Consider the following 21709-nt stretch of genomic DNA (forward strand, 5'->3'; position numbering starts at 1 on the left):
AATAGCTACTTTTGACAGTGGAACATGCCACGTGGTGATCCATGTCCAAGACCAAGCCTCTTATCCTTCCAGGCATGATCTCTATAGGCCATGAGCTTATCAAAGGTCTTTTATCCTTTGTCTAAATACTATAGGAATACTTCTCAACTTGACCATGTTTGCAGTCGATCTCTTCTCACTGGACAGCACCTAGCTGCAAAGACCGGCCCAGAATTGAATCCTTCTAATCTAAATAAACAGGATAATTGAGTCTGTTGGGTAAACATATTTGTACTGCAAACTTTTCAGAGCATATAAAGCCTCTGTGTGACATTTTGTGCACTAAACAAATAAAGTTAGTCATTACTTCCCGGCTCAGCTCACTAACTCTAAGTCCCGACACCTGTAGCACAAATACAATATTCCACCCTAGATTAAGGATCATGAACGGTTGCACATTAGCCAAGGGCCAGTGATATGCCAGGAAAAGAGCATAGAAATACGTGTCTGTTGAAAAACAGCACAGTTACACCCGCAATATACAGGTATTCACTGTATGATCTTTCTTTTTTTTTTTTTTTATATATTTTTATTGAAGAAAAAAGAAAAGAATTTTTTTTCCATTTCCCCCTTTTCCCCCCCCCCCTTAATAATAACATGAGCAGGGCACAATAAGATACAAAATCTTTCTGATGTCAAAAATGACTTAAACGTTCTTTCCTCTTTATTACTGTGCACATAACACCATCCTCTGACTATTTGTAGTTTTTCACAACAATCCGACCCCACATGTGCTTCACTTTCTTCCAATGGTAATACTTTGTTTAAAAACTTCACTAAAATTGCATAAACGTGAAAAGCTAATAAAGTAAGCCGCAAAACACAAGGGACAAACATTAACTGCATACTAAATAAATGTTTTTAGTTAAAAAACACTCAAAAATTTCTTATTTTGCGCATTTTATGTACACATCTTCTACAATGGTGATATAGAGATTCCCATACGACTTTGAGTGGACTCTTTTGAAATATTTACAGGAAACTAGAAAATGCTCTCTCTCAATACTCCCTAAAAGGAAGTGCAATGGTGGAGAGTGGGACATGGCAGCAACCAATTGGAAGCCTCTGTGGTGTCCTAGAGGGCATCAGCTTACAAGCAATTTAAAAAAAAGGCACACATGGGTGAGATCCCCACCAAATTTTCAAGATTTCTCTTTTGATCAACTTTGGAAAACTCTGTCCTGGGGGGGGGGGGGGACGGGGGACGGTCCATGCATGTATTTTGCTTTACCATATAAAACTCAGGCCCTAACAGTGCGCTAAGCGCGGGCCCTGGCCCTTCCCAACCTGCATACGATTTCCAGAATGACTCCAGCGTGAAGTGATTTAATTCCAACTAATGTGGAAGCTTTCTCCTAAACAGAAATTTAGAAGCAAATTGCCTTTTCTGCAATCACTGCTCGGCGGCAGTTAGTCCTCATTGCCACATAAGAATCTGGTTCTGAAATAAAAAAGAGCCATAAAATGGCGATTGAGAGCATTCATTATTGCGAAGAGATGGAAGTCGGCGCATAACCCCAAAATAGAACTGTGCGGTTCCTGTGCTAGAAATCTGGGAGCGTTAGAAAATGTTATATTCAGGGAAATGAATGGTCTGCCCCTGTTACACCGCACATCTGTGATGCAAGTGTATATTAAAATAGAATGTAGTAAAAATATTACTGTTCTGGGGTATTCTACAATTTTGAATACTGACCATGTTTCTTGCCTACTCACGTTAAAAAACCTCCAGTGAAGTAACACAGTGCGCGCAAAGTATTTTTTTAAAAAGACATTTACACTTTAAGATATAAAATATATTGTTCTAAATATTTTAACTTGAGCTAGCTTTTACAATAAAGAAAAGTACTTTTTTTTTACCTTTGCTGTGGTTGTGAATTTGTAGATTGCCATTATTGCCCTCTTGTGATGTCACTTTCTGATTAGTAAACTTACGGTACTTCATAAAAAACGAGTAAACACTAAGTTAAAAATAATGTCTTCTATAAAAAATAAGAACAAGGAAAATGGAAAGGGAATGGGATATCTATCGCTCAAGCTGTTAAATGTTTAAAAGGAAGTAGGGAATATGTCACTTAATTAATGGAAAAATGTATACCCTTTGAAGCAGTAGGAGTGCCCTCATACAGTTCAACATGGTATGAGGTAGCTTGTTTACTTATGGACACTTTTGTTAGTTCTCAAGTTTTACTTGCTAAAAAAACTAAATGTTTCCATGTGCTTTTTGGACAATTCATGGTTGAGTCACCTGTGCCTCAAAGTAACACAACATGACACCAACCACCTAAAAGTTGTAGGTATAGTAGTACAGTTATTAAGAGAGGGCATTTAAGAAGTGAGTTCTAGTCCTGGGTTCTCCAATTAAACAAACGGTATCATCCTAGGCAAATTGTGTCTTGCTCCCATTGTTCTGTTACAGCATAAAGAAAACTAACACTGGTAAACCCAAAGTGTCTTTTTTTTCAGTGGCAATAGCCACCTTTAAGATTCGCCGATACATGTTGTAGATGCTGAACATCATCGACAAAACAAAAAAACATGTTCTTATACTTAACAAGATCGCAAAAACAAAAAGATAACACCCACTGCAACAACTTGACATATAGGCGCACATGCGTCAAGATGCTGTGGCAACTATGTTTTTTTTTACCTCATCATTTCAAGGTGTTAGACCTTGGAACAGTAAAGTAAAAAGAATAATAATGGTGTGGAAAAGCACATATTTAAGAAACAAATGACACACCAGCATATGACAGCTGCCAGACCCTCAAAAAAGAAATAAAAAGAAAAACAATTGGGATCGGGAAGTAAAGACATGCTAAGGGGGAAGAAATGAAAGCAACATAGAGAGCATGGGGTGTGAAGGGGAGGCAGCATGTGGGTAGAGAGCAGAGAAACACATTTACTTCTAGGGAGTACTGACTGAAAAAAAGTATTTCCATAAATATAAGCAGTGGAAGAATATAAGTTACCCGGTTAAAAGTATTATAAAGAAGCTATGCTCCAGGGGAGGGCCAAAAGCAAAAAGATAAGGAAAAATATTTGAACAAGAAGCAAGCAGATAAGAGTGACAATTAGGCCAATGGATGACAAGTAGTGGGCTGACCCAAAGCTCAGTGTAAGTTTTGGTATTGTATACAATAGTTCTTTCTCCAACAGACAGCTAAATGAAGGCAAGATCCAGAAATAGAGAGGGCACAAAAAATAACCTAATTCATAAAACATGATCATGTAGGTAAAGACATTCACACGATGCACACAATTCCAAATGTCTGGATGCTACACTATGTTTACCCGACGTGTGCATAAGCAAGATGCAACTCTGAGAAATAAAATTGACCTTCCAATGAGTTGAAAAGTTAACTGATCTCATTTGCATTCAAATAGCGCTAAATCCCTTGGAGAGACCTTGTATAGACAATGTAAATAGGGAAATGCTCACATGAGTGAAAATTCAACAAAGATTTGTAAGTCACAAAAATTGAGGTTTAGATTTTGGTCTATTTACACAGTTTGAAACGCACCCAGTAAAAAAATCTCCCAAGTTTGTTCAGTATGTATTTGGCTTTATGTTAGAAAAATATGCCGTCTCAGCATTACAGACACCTACGTTAGGATCAGAGGCATAAGAGGGCAGTAGGGATGTTCCCCATACTTAGGCAGAGAAGCAATTTCATTCCGCTCCAGCCTTATGCATTGCCCACTTATCAGCTAAGAACTAATATGAAATCGGTGACTGTCCATTTGTGCAATACATATTTGAACTTTGGCATTCATGAACTGATGTCTTGGAGAGGTAGTCTGAACCGACGAATGAAGAAACAACAAACATCCATTGTCCAATATTTGAAGTAATCGTAGTTGACATGTTTCTGCCTGTTTTGAAATAATGGCAAGAACCATTTTATTTTTTACTTATAGATATACAGTTTTCTAGTTATCTAGCTTAGATGTCAGCACAGGAACTTTTTTTCTATAATGCAGGTCAATCACAAAACATCTTTCTACAGTACCTCGTCGTCAACAAAGGAACAATTTTCAGTCATGCAGTCATTTATCTATAGCACAAATTGTGGTAGAAGAGTCAAAGTACAAAAAATTATAAATATTACTGGCCCATGTCACTATACACACCCTTTCTAAGACACAAATCACTCGAGAATCGTGCTGATAGATTACGAGCCAACGGGAAGCCATTGTTCCATCAGACAACTCAGTGGAGAAAAAGCTCTTCTTTCTAGCTCAATTGAAAGGCACGTTTCTACCATGTCAGTGAATGGAGAAGTACAGATTTAACAAATACGTCAAAGGTGAAGCGGGTACAAGTTAATGGAGAAGTGAGGCTCAAAAAAATATAAATCAAAATAGAAGAGCTTTCTAGCAATTGCTAAAGAACAGAGTTCTATTCTAAATATGACATATCAATGGAGAAGCATTTTCTGCAATACAAGGTAATAGAGAAATACAATTCTAAAATGTTATTCAAAAGAATGTTCTGAGGGGCAAATAACTATAGAATCATTGTGTATCAAAGAAGTCAATGGAAGATTCCATTTTGACTAAAAAAGTCAATGATGAAGCGCCATTGTACAACATAAGTCAACAAAGACGTAGTGTTCTGCCAAACAAGTCAATGAAGAAGCGGCTTTCTATCACACAAGTTAACAAAGAAATAGCATTCTACCTTTAAAGTCAATGAGTCATTCTACCACACAGTTCACAAAAGAGAAACATTCTACCGTAAACGTCAGAGTAGCACCATTCTACCACACAAGTTAACAAGGAAGTAGAATTCTACCATAAACTTCAAAGAATCCCCATTCTACCACACAAATTAACAAGGAAGAAGAATTTCACCATAAACGTCAAGGAAGCACCATTACGCCACACAAGTTCACAAACAAGTAGCATTCTACCATAAACATCAAAGAAGCACCATTCTACCACACAAGTTAAAAAAGAAATAGCATTCTACCATAATAGTCAATGAGTCATACTACCACACAGTTAACAAAAAAGAAGCATTCGACCATAAACGTCAAAGAAGTACCATTCTACCACAAAAGTTAACAAGGAAGTAGAATTCTACCATAAACTTTGAAGAAGCACCATTCTACCACACAAGTTAACAAGGAAGTAGAATTTCCCTGTAAACGTCAAGGAAGCACCATTACACCACACACATTCACAAACAAGTAGCATTCTACCATAAACATCAAAGAAGCACCATTCTACCACACAAGTTAACAATGGAGCAGCATTCTATCATAAAAGTAAATGAGAACGTAGCATGTAACCACACAACTTAACAAATAAGTAGCATTCATACATAAACATCAAAAAAGTAACATTCGACCAAACAAGTTAAGTAGCATTCTCCCATAAACATCAAAGAGGTGCCATTCTACCCCACAAGTTACCAAAGAAGTAGCATTCTACCATAAACGCAATTAGAAAGCGCCACTCTACCACAAACGTTAACAAAGATATAGTATTCTACCATAAACGTGAAAAAAGTGCCATTTTAACACAAAAATTACCAAAGAAGCAACATTATTCCATAAACCTCAAAGAGAATGTGCTATTCTCAAATTCTAGTCAGTGAAGAGGTAAGATTCTGGCATGAAATCTACAAATTCTTCCAGACTCGTCACATACATCACACATAGAGAAGATGTGATCAAAACATGGAGATGCAGGGCAAACTAAAAATATATATAACCCTCTCCCTTAAATATGAAGACACATTAAAATGTTCATTTACAATGTATGATGAATCTATAAAGTGTTGGAGGAGCTGAGCGGGACGTTAAAACCTTGATCACTGGTCAGAGGTGTTTAGTCAGTGGATTAGAAAGGGACGGAGTTACTTACACACAGAGCCCTCTCTTTCACATCCGTATGGCAATTGATACATTTTGAATAGGAAAACTTTATTGTCTTTCTACCAACTAGACCAGGTTATCAGATCATCCCTATCCGTCCACCAAGCATTTCCAAAGTGTATGCAAAGCCTGCTAGATGTCCTCTTCAGACACTGTTGTGCAAATCGCTCAGTCTTCGTGCAATCTTCCTCTCCACTGGTCAATGTGTAATAGTGGAAAAGCTGGCTTTTAGATAGCGAAACAAACGTGGAGCCCAATGGATTGCAGTATTCTCAACTATGATTAGATGTAGGAACTCAAAAAGAGATTGCCAGCTATGGCACACCTCTATGTCACAGTCTTCATTGTCTCCCCTCACACAATGCAGATTAAACTCAAAATTCGGACTGTTTCTCACAAAATTTACAGAATTGCACCAAAAATCACTCGAGGGTGATTTAAACCCAAAGCAAAAATCAGGGGCAAAAACTCATTTTCCCAATTTCAATTCGAACCAGATTCCTGCCTTCTGCAGGCAGGATTTTTGCTTAGCTCTTTATCAGCACAAGAGTAAAAATGAATGAAATGTTTGGGACAGACTTACAGCTTCAGGGAGGGCATAGTAAAAAGTGTAGGGACAAAACAAGAAAAAACAGCAAATAAATAAATTCAAGAGAGAAGAAATTGAAGGAGACGTCTCAAGTATTGAGGCTACACTATTGTTGTGTTAATAGACCTACGACTAGAAGAGGGCTACTCTACTGAAATTGATGGTTTACCTTGGAAAACCTCATTGAATGGGAGGTGGAAATGGAGGAAGAGGCCGTATACTGTTTGATAAGGCTAAAGGATAAACAAGGTTGGGATGCAAAGACAAGGCTATGTGTGTGTGCTTGTTTGCTTACAAAGGTAGAGGGTGATGACTGGTGAATGGTGATCTTCAAAAACATGCAGGTCACACTAATAGTTTTGTTCCAAATGAGCACCTTGTTGCTGCTGACCCACCATGTATTAGTGTGTACCAGCCATGGCCGGTGGTAGGTGTAACTGCAGGGCGGTGACGTAGGGAGGGGGAGGGGCAGGGTGGGGGGTTGTAATGTATGGATTACGGATTTTAACAGGTAAGTAAACATATAAATAAATAAAACGAATTTCGTTGTGTGCACTGCATCACCAAATGCGATGCAGTGAGCGCAACGAAATTCGTTTTATTTATGTATATGTTTACTTACCTGTAAAAGTCCGTAATCTATACATTACAACCCCCCACCCTGCCCCTCCCCCTCCCTACGTCACCGCCCTGCAGTTACACCTACCACCGGCCGTGGCTGGTGTGTACCCCTACAAATGGAACCAGCACACAGTATTAAACCAGGCTGCAGTCCAAACAATGTACTGCTGACACCTTAATCAGGTACAAAAGGACATTTCATTGCTACCTGAAATGCTCTTTGGTGCTCGTGGCATGCTCCCTCGAGCTCCTCAAAGTGCTCCAGGGCATTCCTATAAGTGGGCCTCATTCACAGAATGAATTTAAGACTCAATCCTAAACTTACTACTATTTTGGTATTCACAGAATGCACTTACTACTTTTGGTATTCACAGAAGTTAGGATTTTGTCTTAAGTTTGTCTTAAGACAGACTTAAGACAGATTTAAGACAAAATCCTAACTTCTGTGAATACCAAAAGTAGTAAATTTATTCTGTGAATGCCAAAAGTAGTAAGTGCATTCTGTAAATACCAAAATAGTAGTAAGTTTAGGATTGAGTCTTAAATTCATTCTGTGAATCGGGCCCTCTGTGAGGTGGCTTACAAATGGGAAGTTTTATGGGCCCCTCACCACATTTTGCAGAGAGCATCACTTTGTTTTACACCAGTTTAGTTTGTCTTAGTAACTACCCAGTAATGGTTAGCTATATATTTTTTTATAACTAATAAATGTGCAGTGGTTCGTAAACTCAAATTCATCTAACTAATTATCAGTTTTGCAATTCACCAGTCAGAACGTTAGATACAATATATTTTCTACTCTATCACCTCTTAAATGTTAAAGCTATCACTCCTAGATCATATCTGAGATGAATAAAAAAAATCAAATTCTACTCCTCATTGCATTTTAGCAACGGGACCAAAAACTGGAGAAGCCACAACAACGAGGAAAGAAAAACAAAGATTTGGATTCAGTCAGTAATGATGTTTAGTTGTCACCACATAGGTCTAACAATTTAGAACGTCTTATGGTTTGGGGTTTGAAGTATTTATCTCAGGTTAATTATTCACCCAAAGATGAAATGGTGTGGATTAATCTCGAATGGATTAATGTGGCACTTCTAATTTTTTTTATTGTGGCATTAAATTTGGAAATTCCAAGAAAAATCTCAATTTTTTTATATTCTAGTGAGATCTGTACCTATCTTTTTTTGGTTCACCTTAGTGTTTACTTTTTTCCTTGCACTCTCAAAACTTATCACTTACCTTTACCCTTCTTTTTCTTTAATTAAGGTGGCGGGCTCCTCCTTACCACCTCCCTTCCGCTATCTCAGCTCTTTCATTCTTTTTTCAAACCCCAGCAATCCCCTTACCATATACTTTACCATTCCTATGTGTAATCATCGCATTTAACAGGGTGACCCATCTCAAGGCGTGGTTGATTTGCTCTAACAAGTTAACTGGATGACTGAGATAAATGAGAACTATAGAAGTGACCGTGGTGCGGGCCAAAGGTGATCTGTTCTGGTTCAGCAACAGATCTGCACCAAGGCTATCCAGAAATTGTTGACCTTTGTGGGTCACAGAGGGAGCTAAGAAGGAAGTGATCAGTTGATTGAAGAATTTTTACTGGATAATGGCTGCTGAAAATGAATTGTAAACTGTAGGGTTGACCAGACACAGCCTACAGATTACTGTACTCTTGCACAGTAATCTCTTCACATCATATTAGCAAAATGTATTATACATTCCTTATAGATGCACTGGTATTATTTCAGTTAATGACTCTTTCAGTGTATGCATCTTTTATTTTGTGTTACCCAGCATTCATCCAATGGGTCTGGGCAGACTGTGAGGAAATCACACATCACCGCACTGGAAACCTTTCATCTTATCACATACAGAAATGCCTGGCTTGGTCTCAGACTAACTATATCCTACTCTGAACCTTGAATACAAGACTCAACCCTTGTATTCAAGGTTCATTATGCAGAATCTATGAACTGTGCCAATCAATATATCTCAGTGCAGAGACTGCCAGAAAAGGAGCCCACCTTCTGTTGCGTGTGAGTAGACTTGATCAATACTGCCATTTTATTCAAGGTTCCATGCGGAAATACGATAGTCCCTCTCATTAACGTATGTGTCTTGCTACCAAGCCTGAGACACACAACATGCATCTGAGCCACATGGCCCATGCATCTGCTAGACGCCGCTCTCCACATAGTGGACATGGATACACAACCTCGCCTCACTGAATTCTGTAATATATGTGTTGCCACAGCTTGATGACTGCCTGTAAAGAACGCATGAGCCCTTCCCATCCTGCAGCTTTATGGCCAACCGCTAAATAAAGAAATAGATGTGGCCTATCAATTCACAATATAGGACTGAGGAAGAACTAAGAGTGTACTTGACGCAGTGGAGTTGTCGTTTCCCATGCCAGAGTAGCAGATCAGGGACATAGTAGACTGTTAGGGAGAGTTGTGGTATAAAATGTAGGCAAATGCAAGCTGTGGTGATAGGGGAAAGATTACTTGGGAGAGAGGGGCGCCTGTGAATTAAATATTACTGTTGTCATGGGGAGAGACAATACCTTCTTAGTAGGATAAGGCAACGGAAAAGTGTCTCTACCTATATTAAAAATATGAGAGGTAAGAATTTGAGAGTGAAGGACAGAGAAGTGATTAACAGAAGGCCAAGTGGCAATGAGAACAAATAGGATTCTCCTATGTGCAACAGGATGACAGCTTTGAGAAGTTTGTGGTAAGATTCGCAAAGATTTTGCTTTGACATACTTTTGTAGTACTGTGGACTTACTCCTGCAAGCCCCAAGTACGCCAAATGCAAGCCAAGTAAATTAGGAGTAAGCCATGTCCACAGGTAGAAAATCTTTGTAACTCGGACCCGCGATCTTTAGATGATCCTTCCTCTTCCAGACATAATCAGGTAATAGCACGTCGTCCAAAAGGAGTCGGCTGATGACACTGTCATAAAAGCAATGCTGCTCAATGACTGTGAAAGAGCAAGATTGAAAATCGCGAGCCGTAGGGCCCGATGCGTCAGTGGTTGTAGTTCAATCAGCATTCACAGTCTGGCACTAAATGTCCTTCTGTCCTGAACCTTGTTACTGTTTGTACTCTAAATGAGGAAGCCATTTACACAGTACCGCCTTTGGCATTGTACCGGACTCGCTTTTCATCTGCAGTCTATCTCAAATGCCTTGTTCCATCTCTGCCGGTGAGCATGTAGACTTCTCTTGAGACACAGCAGAAAATGAAACTGTAAGTCAATAAAAAGCAAACTAACATGGACAGGTTTGCATGGCCAGTAGGTGGACTCACTGGCAATCAACCTTTCATTGGGATCAAAAAGTAGTGTTCAGTAGAAAAGAATGCCCAAGTGAGCAATATGTCATACTGTGTAAGAGTGGGATATCAATTCAATGTTTTCAATTCCTCTCTATGGCTTTCCCTGATGTTACAGCAGGAATCCATTTTATGTTGACTTGAGAGCACAATTATGTCCTTTACAATGTAGCGATTGCTCTTATATCAGTCTTTGAACATTAACCATGGTTACTACCTTTTCTCGGGAGGATATAAATATTCCTTGTTCTGTGTATATATGGCAGTGATATTCAATCTTAGGACCTGAGGTTTAGTTGTTAGGAATAGGGGTTGTATTTAGCATACCCACTAGAAAGTGTTACTCAATGTAGGATATCTGCTAGGTGAGAAAAATACTTCCAATTCTACGTTTGTTAGGCTGGAATGAGTCACAATATCAGCACCACTACTTAACCGGGGTAGATTTCAGTACATTTGTGCTAGTGAAATCAGCAAGGAGAAGATGCAAGGGTCAGGGTTTGGTTATTAACACCTTACTAGTGATTTTCGATCCCTATGCAAATTCACGTTTGCACAGGGATGGAATTCTCGCAACAACCCAAAATTAGGGCTTTTAGAATGAGAGCAAAAACAGCCTCTATATTTATACTTTCACAAAAAAACTTTCCTGTTGTAGATGCCCAGAAGGCAAGCCATTTCACTTTCATGCAGATCACACTAATTCACTCGATACAAAAGAGCACATGGACAGCTAGTATTGTTTTTTTGTAGCAGGATGAAACATTTGCAAATTTGGCTTCTGAAGAATTAGAGAGTTGTGTTTAGAATGTTGGCACTTCAAAAAGTTAAAGGTGTTTTATTTATTTTTTATTTTTTTAAGTTCCATTGGCCTTGAAGCGGCAGGGAAATGGAATGCAGTGAATATACGTTTTTTCAAGTGAAAACACAATTTGTATTTGGATTAGGGTTTTATTGGTTGTAATCAGTTAAAACCGAAAACATGAAAACCTAAATATAGCAATACCACCTAGTACTACATAACAACCCACACAACATAACCTAAATCAACAGAATTTGTTTTTTACCATCGCATTGTCAGCAATAACTGTGAAGCAGATAAGAACTTGCTTACATGCATGTGTATAAAAGCAAAATTCTCAATCCAAAAGCAAGAATCCTAGAATTGATTTTGCTAGTTTGATCTAATTGCCAACAGTATATGCGAAGAATTCAGATGATCATCTGGCTTTGCTGGTGAAAATGTGTTTTAATTGTTAATGTGCCTTTCAGCACAGAAACTGTTTCTGCCAGCAGAGCCTACACTGGCTCCGCCTGCTTTGAAGGACAGTCCGCCGCAACAAACCTTTGACTGAAGGCCTGACTGTCCATCCTGTTCGGGACCAGCAAGGAAAGCCTGGCAGTCCAAACAAGAAATAGCATTAATGATGACTCCCTCTTACCCACTCCCCATGGGCTGGGAAAAACAATTTGCAGCACGTCAGGACCATTATTTTTTTGTTTGTCAACAAAAAGCTCTACCTTTGGCGGCTTTGGTTCGTAAAACGTAGATCTACTAGCTTATTGAACATGGTGCCCAAACAGCAAAGCTTCAGTGCCTTCAGAGGAGCTGACATAGTGGGTAGGAGCTCTGATAAAGGCACAGAGCTCTCTGCCTGCCTGGCAAAGATCTTCAAGTATGGCTTCCGTAAACCATCAGGGCCAAAAGAGTACATCCCTCAAAACCTAGCAGAAAGGACTGCATCCTGCCTTTCTTTAGAAGGCTTCAAATTAACAGGTGTCGGTGTTTCTGCTTTGTACCAGTGTGCACAATAAACAGATTACAGAAGGTCATTTTGGATAGGGAATAAAATTTACACCTGCAAATTGCAGACAATATGCACTGCTAGAAACCCGTCAAGTGAATGAAAAATAAACAACAAATAGAAAATATAATGCCTACTGCCAGTAAATACCATACCAGCAGGGCAGGTTAATCCATTTTCAGAAACCTAACAGTTCTGAGTGCCCTTCAAATGAATCCCGCAGAGCTGCAGGACAGAATACTGAAATCTTCCACTTAGAAGCGATCAATGTTTTTGTTGTCTGCATCACACCTTCTTCAGGACTCCAGAGTAATAATTAAATACAGTCTAGACCGTAAGCCTGTCGCCTCAGTAATCGATTCGTAGCACTTTAACATTTTATCAGCAATTCGGGAAGGCAGCACTAACCAAAGCCTGCAAGGTGAAACAAGTTAAACCTCCTCCATGTCTGAGCATCCACCACAAGAAAACTGGCACTCTATGCACATAATGGTACAATATATGTCAATCTTTTTTCTGATCACCTCTAATTTGTCCAGTGCGCCAGATACAAGGTCACTCCAGCATTACATTCCACTGCCATTGGCTATTCCATGTTATACCGGTCGTTAAAGGCCCTTGTCCAAAGCTGCAAGTGAGGGCCAATAAAGTGGGGCAGGGACTTCAACAGCAAGAACAGCTGAGGCATAAGGGCTATAAGAACATACCACACACGCACTGTAGAATGTTCTAAACAGAAAGACAAACACCAGTATGTAGGAGGAGAAAGCCTGGACCCGCATTATTGGCCCTCTGCCACTACATGGTCTTCAGTGTAAAGCCCAACATTTCAATGTTTTATTATAGCCTTAGAACCGGATGTAGCGGGCTTTTCGGGGCATTAAAGGCCCACTCCAGCGTTAAAGGCCAGAGCTGAAGGCCCTGGAGGGCAGAATGTTCTAATTTGTAAAACAAAGGCCTCACGAAGAGGGCAGAGGTGTGGGGCCGCGGCTAGGGCGACTGACGCTGGGGATCATGGTTCGATCCCAGGCTCCGGAAGCAGGGGTCTGCCCAGCACCATGCGACTCTGGGCAATAGCTTGCTTAGTCTTCCCAATGGCCCCCAGTGCCGGGATATCCCAATGGGGTGAGCTGTGCGCTATACAAGTACTGGATTTACATTTACGAAGCCCAAGGGGGTTGAAATCCCCTTGGGCTCTGTGAGGCCTTTGTTCACAGCAATAGCTGTGAACAAACATTGGAATGTTGCTGCTCCGGGCTTCTACCGGGCCATTGGAAGCCCGGAGCACTCCATTGTCTTCAATGGAGCGCTCAATGTTCTAATAATGTGATTATACTTAAGTAGAAGGTTGTGTTTCTTGATTTGAAACACTGCTACAGGACATAGAGTATTTGTGAACCAAGAGTGCAGTGTCTGACATTTTACATTTTCATTGGAAACCAAAACCTAACAAAATAAAACAAGCTATTGCAGATTCTAAATAGTGAACCCATGTTTTTCAAGACAGATCTGTTTCTAACATGTTTAGACACGGTACACCCACTGCAGTTTCCTCCTAATGATTCTTGAAATAATTCCTAGTGGCTTCCTGTGGGTTTCTCACAGGAAGCCAGACATCCCCTTGAAAACTTCAGCAGGAAACATCTATAATGTACTCTTATAGGAAAGCAATCCAGTTTTCTGAATATTAATGTATAGAAAATATAATGGTAAGCATAATAAAGTGGGATCATGCTAGGGTCACTGTATGTTAAATAGAGTAGCTGCCTAGAGATTACCAATTGACCTAAAAATTACTTTAACCCTCCCTCAAACCCTAATTCTGCCCTAACTCTATCCTGAAACCTAACCCTAAGAATTACACTTTAATACTTGATCTTACCTGTAACTTTCTGTCATGTTTTTCTATCAAATGTTTTTTTACTCCCATTTTTATTGACCCTAAAAGACATGTGTCCCAACTGCACCTAATGTTCTATGCAATATAAGCAAATAAATAATTTAAAACAAATGGTATTTTTCTGTAGGAAACCTATATGATGTTTTTTTTAATATGAGCGTATGGGAATACATTTGAATATGTTACTTTTACCAGCAAGCTGCCATCTGTCCCTTAAATAGTGCTTTACGGGTGAGGTATAGTGAAGATTAAGTGGACAATATATATGATTAGTCTGTACACTGAGGTCCAGATGGCAATCGTGACACAGGCAATTCTGTTGGTGTTGTGCCAAGAATAAAGCACACTCTATGGATAACTCCTCCCTTTATGAGCCAACTTTTACAATTGTTTCTTTGCCCCCATATTTAAGGAAACCTTTGTATTTTGAAAGCCCAGTTTTACAAATGTAGTCTATTTGTCTTCCTGAAGAAAGGTTAGCTATGCCATTTCTAAGTCCAGTTAAAACAAAACACAGGTGTTTTTCGCAATCAGCATTTCTATGCCCACTTCAAATCCTGCTCAGACTAAGGATGTCAAATTAACACATGATACACTCACCTCCATCTGCTCATCTGCCTGCTGCAGCCCCTGCTAATAGTTTTCCTTCAACCTACTGATAAAATACCAGTCTTTCTCCGATCACTCTGACACTCCCAAGCTCGACAGTAACCTCAGCATGAACACTCACATAAACGCTACCACTTTGGCGACATTTGTCGGAATAAGCCAACACAAGAATCCCACTCATCCTCCTGATATCAAAACATCCCTGTATTATCACACCTATCAACTTCAAACGTGCCTTGTGGCGGCCAAGCCTTCATAGTGACGTTGCTTTTTGATCCTTCGACGTCAGGTCTTCCTATCATTGTGAAGCAGAATTCAACAAGAATTGATTGTTCCCCCACTTATAGGGAACGTGTTTGGGTTTAGACTGTTGTGAGACATGTTAGTTTTACCCTACTGGTGATGAGTTGTTGCAATAGTAATGCACTATTCCTCTATTACATCCATTCATGACTGCCAAAAACACTGACTACAAAAATTACAGAACGCAACCACAGGACAGAAACACAGTAATACCATATCCATAGCGTAAGAGCAACTTCAATGGTTCTATTCAGAGCTTTCTTAAAAGAAAAGATCCTTCGCTAGCTACAAGGACCTAGCTGGCATTACTCTCTCTCTCTCCTATATCCACATCACAAATATCAGGTACTAAGATGCCCGATCCTGAGAACGATGCAGTTCAATTCCCCTTGAGGCCTCGCCAATCACAGCACACATGGAAAAGAAACAGAAGATGATTTAGTCAACCCACCTTACTTTGGAACAATCTTACTCCTGGAATCTGCTGTCACCCATCATACACCAGCTTCTGAAACAAGCATTGGCAAACACCAATAGGTCCTGTATGTATTTTGAGTCCTGACTAAAATATTTAACAAGGCCTGCTGCATCAAAATGGAAAAAAATCAACGAACAATTGCTTTCTTTGTGAAATGCATCTATGAGCTCAAGAATGTAATGTGAGGTGATTCAGAGTACTTATGCGGTGTGAAATGACCCCTCATGCCCTCAAATAAAAGCTTCTCATAGGAGGTGGAATGAAACACTAAACAGCCAATAGCTTTAGATGAGAGGAAAATTGCCCACTGGTTGACAAAGCCAACTCTATGTATATCTAAAATCCACGGCTATAATAGGTATACAGATAGCCACGCTCGCAAGCCAGGCCAACAACAAGGTTCCTTTTGGAAAAATCATTTATGCCTAAAAAAAATCAAGAATAAAAATAGTAATTGGGAGCAAAGGCCAAATACACAAAAAATGTAAACTTGCAAAACTTTAAATCCGAATTTAAATATCAAGAAATTAGAAAATGTAATAATGTCTTGCACATTTAGCCTTTGCTCAAAATTATGATTTGTATTCTTTATTGAAATATTTTTATAGGTATTAAAGGTATTTCCTAAGGAAAGATTATTCTTTTATGTTTACACTATATCCTGGTTCCCTTATAGAATTACAGTGTAGTGCTATATATTTTAGGCACCACGACTATGAGGGGGAAGGAACTGGGTGAGGTAACTACTGTGTGCAGTAAATACCTACATCTATGTGTGAGGTGTTTACTGGGTACGCTTAACCCCTCCTATTACAACTTTTCTCTGAGAATATGTGGAATGACATGCATATCTGGTGTTTATTGCACCAAATAGCATATATATTGGTATTTTCTGTACAATATATCCTATTAAATGTTGGGCCAGCTGCTGCCAGTCAAAAAGAATTTGTGTTAAACGTTGGCCTTCTTGCCAAGTCCCTACAACGCTTACAACAGACATAGTAGTGTCTTCTACTATATAAAACACTGGGTATTCATCCAAGGCCCACGTTTACACAAGCGCCATATTATTGTGCTGTCACTGTGACCAACCAGGGTGGCCACCTTAGGACAGACCATCTAGTACTGTCACTAATATAATCCTTCATTATTCTTTTCTGGATCCCTCCCCATTCTCCTTTTCCCTCGGTCAAACTTTTTCCTGATGTCCTTAAAAGTGCCAAGATGCTCCCTGGAGTGAACGTCGCGCTATACAAAACCCTTTCATTCATTCATTCCTGAAGGAGACCCTGGCAAGATGTGTCTAAGTAGAAGGGGCTCAAACTGAGCCCTGATGATGGCTGGGTGCAAAGATGTGGTTGTACATGAGTTAACCAGAAGGATTCCGCCGTGGAACTTTAACTGAGAGGATCAAACGAAGGTATATCTTTGATGGCTCCCAACCAGGCCATCCTTTGAGAAGCTATTTGTAATCTGAGTCATTATACCTGCAAGATATTGCAGCTTGTTTTCTACTGCAGGGCTTTGTTTGAAGGAGCTGAAATGGGCCAATTCTAAAAGAGCCACAAAAGGATGCTCAGCAGGAGGTGGTGGATTTGGAGATGTGGTCCAGTGCAGTGTTGTAACAATAGCCACCGCGGTGCTGGGGGAGAGGGGGCGAGCTCCAGGGGGGCCCCTGCGGCACTGTGCATGGGTGGCAGGCCCCTGGCCTGAGAGCTCCTGACTGGGTCCTGAGAGTGGGGGCCCCCCTCCATGTACTTTACAGCGGGCCCCCCTCAGGTTTCGTTATGCCACTGGTTCAGTGGCTGTTATCGATAGTAGCACTGCAACATCTCAGTGTGAGCTGTCATACTGGATTCTTAGTTTGTCTGCACTGTGTAATCCCGAACAAAGCGCTTTGTCACCTGGTCCTCAGTGCATTCCTTTGCTAAAATCGGATGCACCTAGAAACAGGCTAACAGGGAGTGCCAGGTAGTGTACAAAATAGGGGCGTTTGTAGATCATTTCTTACTGGATAGGGTATGTTAAATAAGGTCCCTAAACGTATTAACTCGTCCACATTTTACACCTACAATCTGTTTTAGAGAACCTGTTGACTGGATCTGTCCATGCTTGCAAGGAGATATGTTTAGGAACAATGTGAGTGTGTTGAACTCTTGCCGTCACTAAGAAATGTAAAAAGGCAAGTTAACTAAGGGATGGTACGACGGAGGAATTGCCCTCCCGGACATAAGACTCTATTATTGGGCCTCGCAGCTAATGGTGGTGAACCACTGGGTATATCGATCCCCACTTGACCCGGCCTACATGTTGGACCGATATCAAATGGGTAGAGAGGGATACATGGGGGCGCTATACACGAAGGCCTGGAGAGGAAGGTACTTCGGCCCCGCGGCCCACACAGTAGCAATATGGCACCAGGCGACCAGCCGCTTAGGATGGTTGAATGTGCTGACCTGAGCAACACTACTGTGGTTTACTCAACGACTTGGACCACTATGTAATCAGCATGGGTTTGATAAGTGGGACATCGGAATCTCCACTATAGGAGACCTGGTGAAAAAGGGCACACTCCTTAAATTTGGGGAATTGAGGGAGAAATATGATATGGCTCAATGGGAGATATTTAGATACTTGCAGCTTCGACATGCCGTCACCACAGCTCTACCAGACATGAGTGAGATACCAGAGTCGTCCCCCTTGGAAGACTGGTTGTTGAATGGGCTACTGCTCAATAAAGCCCTATCACTGACTTACAGATAACTGTGCAACAACCTACCAGACACTTTCCACAAACTCTGAGAGAAATGGCAGATAGACCTAGAGCCCATTGACGATGAAGACTGGCTAGCGGCGCTAATGTCCCCGAGGGAGGCGGTCATCACCCTTCCTTTCAAACTTAAAATCCTGCATAGATCCTATCTCACAGGGGTTACACTAGCAAAGATAGGCTCGAGATCTGATGTGCTATGCCTTTGTGGCTTTCATCAAGACGCAAACTTTTATCATACAATTGGGGACTGTCCACTCGTATGACCCATATGGGAGGGGGCCACGAAACATATTCAAGATGCACTAGGAAAGGTACTCACCCTTACACCACGACTGCGCCTTCTTTTTTTAGTTCAAAATATTTTATTGAAGAATTATTTTACGTATATGAAACACAATACAAAAAATAATATGTGGGAACAGACTGACCTTACGGAAGTGGAACAACAGCTAACCACATTAGGTTACACTCTAGTGAAGCGGGAGATCGCGAAACAGTGGGGCATGGCAGATAGACCAGCTCATCGAATGTGGACACCGGAATTTGACAAATGCATGATTGCTGAGAAGGAGGTATTTAAGTCAAGAGGGTGTCTAAAGACATGGGACAAAAAATGGGGCAAGTGGAATGTGTATCGAGGAGACCTATGTATTTCCCAAACGGTGGAAATGGAACTGCAACGCACCAGAGCGCAGATACTGGAGGTACCGTCACTTAACTGGATTTCCGCTCGCTAATGGTTTAATGCACTATGTAACTAGCCGAACTATTGACCAATTAATGTATGTGACTTTAAATGCTGTGAAATCAATAAAATATATATATTTTTTAAAAGAAATGTAGAAAGGCACCCCTTGCCTAGTCGCAGGGCACCGGGAAGTGACTCGGTCCATCATACAGCACTACACTCATCCCCTCACTGAAGTTAGCGCACTGCTTACATACTTTGTTCACTCAACTAAAAGTAGTATAATTATGCACAGCAATGTGGGTGCTGTCTGCACAGCTGCCATGTATGCTTCCATGTGAATACCCACGTCAGCAGCTGCTAACATAAATAATCCCTACTTTGGGGTAAAGCAGGGTTTGAGCTGGATGTCAGTGAATGGGGAGGGAAGAGCTCGCACCACGCCTCTGGGACTGTTTCTAACCCTAAATGCCACAAATGGAATCTCAAAATAACCAATACCTTTGCCTGAGGATTAAATGGACTTTTGTGGCCTCAATGAGCCTTGGGCGTCCCTGTGTCAAGCCACATTACCAACTCCATCCGCGTACGCCAAAGTTTGAGAACTTCTTTCTGAACAGCCGAGAGCGTGTAGTCTTTAATGCCCACAGATGGCAAACCAGATAATCAAACACGGGGAACATCCTTTACAACTCAACTTTTTCAACGCAGTACCTTTACCACGCAGGTATTACAACGAAAGTTGTTACAACGACTTGCGCTGGGGGCGCTGTAGGATAGGGAATAGTTTAATTTACTATCCAAAACCTTCCCTACTATCCACGGGGACTGGAGTTGGAATAGTAAATTAAACTATTCTACTATCCAGCGCCCCCCAACGCAAGTCGTTGTAACGACTTGCGTTGTAAAACCTGCGTGGTAAAGGCATGCGTTGTAACAACATACATCCATCAAACACACACCTGGTCACTTCTTCCTTGTGCTACAAGCTCTCTACAACATGGAAAATGTGTGTCAAATCCATCAACGTGTTCTTGATTTATTGCTGTCCCTTCAAAACATGCATAAACACACTACGCAAGTGACAAACCTTTAAAAAACAATAGAACATATATGCCAAGCCCATGCACCCTCTTCTGAAACTCTGCCCCTCAGCAAGGGAACAACAAGAAATCTTCGGCACTTACAAAATGGCCTCCACTGAGCATGAAATGGGACCTTGCGCGAGAAGGAAAGGAATCAAAGTTCCTCACAATTCCGCACCAACAGTGCTTTAAATGGGCCGGTACTGTCCGGTACAGAGTCCCTGCACTTTTATTTATCCATTTCAAGCACTGCGCGCCAACAACCATTAATAATTAGAATAGGTGGGATTTTTTCAGAACTCTTGTAACGTCATTAACACAAAAACCCTGCCGATAGACCATTAGACCGTTGAGAAATCTGTTTTAGATTACAGATGGGGGTTTTGCTGGGCAAGAAGGAACGCAACACGTGCTCCTGACAGCGAAACATGTATAAACAATTGCTAATAATGGGCACAGATCTAGCAGGTGCGGAGATTGACGTCATTCTAGCTTGTGACTTCCAAGTTTCAGCTCCACCCACTTTTGGGTTGAATACCCAGGGGAGGAACAGAAATGGCGGCCAGTGGCGGGAAACTTGGGCATGAGTATGTTGACCACCTCGGTGCCACAAACGGGCCTGTCAGTGCAGGGCCAAAGCTGAAACCTTTGCTGCTTCTGGACAACTAACATGTTCTCCCTGGGCTCCCACTGGCAATGGGGCGGTTACTGCTACCCTTTGGTTGGTGACACCCTAGGCAGCTGCCTAGGGTTCCTCTACGGTGAACCTGCCCGTGACAAGGCCTTGCATCTGGCCTGGGCAGCGCGAGTCCTGTATCTTTAAGCAACTCCAGTGCAGATGTTGTTTCCATGGTAACCAGTGGACCAAATACATTACTGTGTCTAATAATAACCAACCTTCATCTCTAAAAATGATCTCGTTCCCCCCTCATTTAAGGGGTGCACAGCACGGCAGCGTGTATTTAGTAAATATTCGCGGGGGTCAATTCACTCTAACAATAATAACCCCAAAACCGGGGCGCCGTTCCTTTCCAAATCCACAGTTTTATAACGCGCACCCAGATAAAACAGCACTTGTAATTTAGGTGACCTAGAACAGCGGGCATTTAAAAAAAAAAAATACAATTGTGCATGATATGAGAGGTGTCTTTCAGTGCTAAGAGCGGGCTAGAGAGAGGAAAAAACATAAGCGAAAAAGCCAGCGACATAGCCGCACTATTACCTAAAAATAATAGATTTGCAAAGCGTAAAATTACAAATAAAGGTTAATGCTTCGGAATAGGTTCAAAGATATGCAGTGGTTACATTTGGTAGTATTTATTTCATTAAAATCATAGGGCCTTCATCCCCGAGCTCATTAAATATGATAAAAATGCATACCAGCCGCCACGTTCACAAGGTTACACAAAACCATGGACAGCAACCGTGAAATCAGCAGAACCTTCAGTCTAGGCCCTCCAATCACGGCAATCTCTGAGTGCCCCCCTCTCCGTGTACCTTATTACATCGAGGAAAAAAACGGCATAAAATCCCTCTCGAATAAAATTATATTACATTTCAGTGAGGGAAAAACAGCATTAAAAAAAA

At 40.9% G+C, this 21709-nt stretch overlaps 1 protein-coding gene across 1 annotated transcript in view; it reads right to left on the reverse strand.

The window, feature by feature from the left end:
- ADGRB1 (adhesion G protein-coupled receptor B1) overlaps positions 1 to 21709 on the reverse strand; it is a 447807-nt gene that overhangs the window by 101509 nt on the left and 324589 nt on the right. The gene's annotated exons all lie outside the window — the stretch shown is intronic.

Source organism: Lissotriton helveticus, chromosome 4_1 (genome assembly GCF_964261635.1).
Source record: "Lissotriton helveticus chromosome 4_1, aLisHel1.1, whole genome shotgun sequence".
NCBI classification, from domain to species: Eukaryota; Metazoa; Chordata; class Amphibia; order Caudata; family Salamandridae; genus Lissotriton; species Lissotriton helveticus.